Raw genomic sequence first — 5,205 nt, forward strand, 5'->3', positions numbered from 1 at the left:
ATTGTTCCTAAATGAACTCACATGTAAAAAAACATATAATTATTCGTGATTTTTTTAAAACAAAACAAATATAAAAAACATTTTTTAATAAAAAATGTACAAATATATAAAAACATTTTCTAAAACACTATATATATATATATATATATATATATATATATATATATATATATATATATATATATATATATCTTTTATTGAAAAATACATATGATACTCTTGTTCTTAAAAATAAAGATATAACTATATATATATATATATATATATATATATATATATATATATATAAATGTTAAAAAACACATAATATAAAAAATGAAACACAATTAATTAAAATTTCAATAATAATAATAATAATAATAATAAAGAAAAAAACTATATATATATATATATATATATATATATATATATATATATATATATATATATCAAATTAAAAAGGGTTTATAAGATAAAAACATATATATATATATATATATATATATATATATATATATATATATATATATATATATATATATATATTAATATGGTTATATAAGGATTTATGTCAAGGTTACATGACTACAATATTTTAAAAGATTTGTGCAAAATCTAATTGAAGTTCAAATGTTTCTACTATCTATTGTATGTGTATAAGATTGATTGTGGACCAATCATTTTAGTTATTTTAAGAAAATAATTAATACATATTAAATGTTGAAGAGTTAATTAATACTCATTATATCTTCAACATTTAATGTGTTAATTACTTTCTTAAAATAACTAAAATGATTGTTCCACAATCAATCCTACATGTACACAATAGATAGTTAGAACACAAAAACTAGCTATATATATATATATATATATATATATATATATATATATATATATATATATATAAAACTGTTGAAGTTAAAACTTAAAGTTGATAAAAATCATCTCGTAAAATTTCTATTTGAACATCATATACGGTTATTCACTCATTAGTCATTAGTAATAAGTAGAAAATGCAACAAAAGAAGTTAAACATACATTATAATATTTTCTAAATATCGACCTTCTAGCATTTCTAAAACAAATTCATCAATTAAAATTTCATAATAAATATTTTAAAAAAATATATTTCCCAATCAAAATCAAAGTCAAATTGTTTAATCTTTGTTGAAACATGATAAATCGCAAATAAGATTTTAAAACTTTAAATCTTGATAGCGTTCTTTCTGTTGATGCATCGATAATTAAAACAATCAACAATATTTTTTTTATGGTAGACAAGAAACAAAATAAGTTTTTATCTTTTTCTTTTTAAAAAAACTATTAATTTGCTACTTATATTATATTTAATTGGTTCTTTTTTTTGTAACATTTCAGTTTGTTGAATAAATCATCATTATTGATGTTTAAGATGTAACTATTCTGTAACATATCTTATAGATTTTTGTCTTATTTAGTGCGACAATATTTAACGAATTCAATTTTTCTGTAGTGAATAGAAAATAAAAATATATTCATATTAAATGTATTGCTCAAATATCCACTCTAATAAGCATACAACCTAATCAATTGTGTAAAATAAACATTAAACCCCAAATGATTCTTCACGTGAAAGTTCATTACTAATTTTGATGACTAAATGTCACTCTTGTCAAATGTATTGTCCTTAAAACTTATTATTTTTTTTTCTAACCAAATAGCACATCAATTCTTAAATCAAAACTATTGGTTTGAAATAATTCAAAGTCTTCTCAAACTTATTCTTTGTAGATCTCTATATATTGGTATCTAAATTTTCATTGGTATTAATAACATATTTAACAAACTAATTTTTATTGTTAGTAAAACATAAATTAAATTAGTAGTATGTGACTATACTTATATGTATTTTTTTTATTTTTTTTTTGAAACGGACTTATATGTAATGTAATATTGTTTTTGTTTTATAAGTTTTTTGTAATATGATATTAAAGGAAACGTTTAATTAGGTGTCTCGTTTGATTGGAGCCTCCATACGACTGTACCACCCACACACCTCTAGGACCGCCATTGAACAATAACCATTGTCAAAAGTAAAAATATTACTAAAAAGTTAAATTCACTTAAAAATAGTGAATTGGCATTAATATAATTAAGCATTACCGTTGAGTCTGTTTTTAGCAAAAAACTATTATAACATGTACGTGGCATCTTAAGAATCATTGGTTGCCTTTGAAATACTGTTGCCGAGAGTACATATGATTTCTAAATTTAAGAAAAAAAACAAATAAGTTGTTGAAAATGATTTTAAATTACCAATAAATTCTAAAAATCTAATATGTTTGAGTCTTTGAGCTTTTATTTTTATATATCTATCCTAATAAATAAACGTTTTTTTTTTGTCGAATGTTAACTTCTTATTGAATTTGACCCATGTCATTTTCTAAGATTTAAAAAAAAAAATTTACTTGTCATTTTCTTGTGTTTTTCATTTTTCATTTAATTGTCACGTCATTACGTCATTATATTTGGTAACCACAATGTCAATGACAACTGTAAATCTATTCATTCCTTTTTTATTTTGCCAAGTGTAAGACACAATTTCATAAAACGGTTTATGCATCGCACATTAATATATTTTTTTAAACACCACCCCGAGTCAATAAGGGAAGTTTCACCTCAGGAAGAGAGAATAAGGAAGAGTGATAATGGTTATGGCAAATTAGAGAATCAAAACCCATATTCATAGATTTATCTCATGATTCGTACACACCGGTCATCGTATTTATTTGCCCATGCTTTCAAAATATTTTTCTTTGGGGATCTATGTTTAAGGAAATCAGTTTCTCCATCATTTTAGGTATTTCAGATATTATTTCCCTTTTGGCATGAACCACTATTAGTTGCTCAATCCTCTCTTCTTGAGAGTCTGCTCTGGCTTGGTCCGCTTGGAGTCTTATGGTGATTTGGGTTTTACATGTATCCACAATGTTGCCATCTATGGCAATATGTTTGAGATGAGAGGATGAACAAAAAAGAATAATGGAATTTTGCATTAATGTATTAATCAAGAGGTGAAAAACATGAAAAGGTCTGTGGCTGTTTGGGCTAAAGAGGTAAAAGTATCCCACTAGAACTAATAAATTAGAAAAAAAAATGAAGATAATTAAAAACGTAGTATTTATGGTTTTAATCAAAGGTAATGTAGTTGAACTACTTTTTGTACTTTGGCATCATGAAGGGTGTTTTTTGTTTCTTTTCTCGTGTAACTACTATACTAGATAGAATGTCTATCTTGAACAAGTGTTGTGCACACAAAATATGTTCCTTTTTTCGTCTGAAAGAAGGGTCTGAAAACTACCTTTATTTTATTTTTCTTTAAATGGGACTAAATAACAAATTAATGTTTATTTCAGAACTATAATAAATTAAATTAAAATCATAACTAACTTTTTATTTCATTTCATTGAAAGAGATGTTAGAAAATCAGAATCGACATGAGCTTCAAATCTCACAGTACATTCATATGGTAACCTTCTCATATTAGATCCAAAATCAGCCTACCACCTGCATCAATTAAAGGAAACAACCAATCAATCAGCCTAATATTAGTATTATTATAAACATAACATAATTTTGGATCAAAATCCACTCATCTGATCATATTCATGTATGGATGATTGACTACTATTTTCTTTTTCTTTGAATGATAATTTCATAATACAATACTGAGAAACAAGATGTCATGTTATAACCACTCTATATACAAAAATTTAAAATGTACGTACTACTTATTCACCAAAAAGTGGTTAATTTAATGATAAGTAAAAGTACATTACATGATCTGATAATGAAAACACAAATACATTCAAATTCCTATACTTCACAACTTTAAACAGAAGATTAGAATTCACTAAAATGGCATCCTTGATCAGGTGAAGCTCATGGAAATGATATGATGATATATGTAATCAAGTGACAATTAAAGAGAATATACTAACCTTTCCCCTCATCTCATCTGAGCTTCCCCTTAACTGAGCTCTGCCTCTTCGCTGCTTCATTGATCTTCTCAATGTACCCTTCAATGGGCGGCGTCAATGTTGCCATGAACCTATTCACCGGAAACGGAGTCAAATCAGGAACCAAGGCCGCCTCTCTCAAACCTAAACCTTCCGGCAACGCCTCAATGGCCTCCTTCTTACACATCAGCAACCCTGTCTCCGCTGCCTGCCTTGCTCGATGCTTCCTCATCAAAACCCTGCCATACTCCTTAGCTAACTTCCTCCCATCCTCAACTGTCAACTCATATTTCGGAATCTTATCAGCGTCAACAACCCCTAAACTTACAAGATCCAGACCTTCAGGTCCGATAAACCTTATCCCTGATTTCTGCTCATTATCATCTTTCGCCTTATTCTTGTTTTTCTTAAAATTCGCAATCTCTTGTTTCCTATCTTCGGAAACCAATCCCATTTTCTCCCTCTCGGCTTCTCTCTCACGTTCCTTAGGCTTCAGAAACCTCACCGGTGCTTTCGCCTGCAAGCAATCGTCGATCATTTGTTCCAGTTGCCCTTTCCTCGGACCTTTCGTCGCGACGGATCTGGTGCTTGTTGACCTTTCTTTATAGTGATTTTTGATCTCTTTAGGGTTACACCAGCCTTCACCTTCCCTTTTCCTTTCGCCGTTCCACTCACGGAACATTGTTGTAGAAATCGGTGGCCTAGGGTTTCGATTGATGACGTCAATGCCTTCAATTTCTCCATGTCTGTTACCCGTGCCATTCCTACGAGGCCAAGACAGCGAGCAGTGATAGCGGTGGGTATGTGATGGAATCGGAGGAACTGAATCAGTGAACTGAAGTCTACAAGCGTGAAGATGAAATCACAGATAAATTACATTTTCATACAATATTTCAGCGGGTTATTTCCAATAAAGACCCACTATTTACCCATTTTTTCGTTTTAAACCAAAAGGTTTGTTTGTTTCCCAAAAAAAAACCCAACTTTTTGTAAAAACTTGTTTTTTTGTCTAGTAACCGGATGACCCGTCTTTCTTTTCCTTTGCCTTCACTGTAGAAAAACAGAAAAACAGATCCACTGCAATTCCAAATTTCACCATTGATTTACACAGCTAGTTGGTCTTAAATTAACTAATGAAAAAAACTATTAATTGTTAATGCATATAAAATACATTATACATCCATGACATTCCATTTATGCCCCTGGTTGATAACCCCACGCAGTTGAA

The 5,205-nt window shown here is 28.5% G+C and overlaps 1 pseudogene across 1 annotated transcript; it reads right to left on the reverse strand.

Moving 5' to 3' along the window:
* Window positions 1-3,386: 3,386 nt before the first annotated feature.
* On the reverse strand, window positions 3,387-4,824 carry LOC145162527 (uncharacterized; annotated as a pseudogene). Its single transcript, XR_013739160.1, has 2 exons — window positions 3,960-4,824; window positions 3,387-3,525 (listed from the first exon to the last, which is right to left on the reverse strand). The product of XR_013739160.1 is annotated as an uncharacterized LOC145162527 (transcript).
* Between the last annotated feature and the right edge of the window lie 381 nt (window positions 4,825-5,205).

This window comes from Lactuca virosa, chromosome 3 (genome assembly GCF_052849685.1).
Source record: "Lactuca virosa cultivar CGN04683 chromosome 3, Lactuca_virosa_CGN04683_v6, whole genome shotgun sequence".
Lineage (NCBI taxonomy): Eukaryota > Viridiplantae > Streptophyta > Magnoliopsida > Asterales > Asteraceae > Lactuca > Lactuca virosa.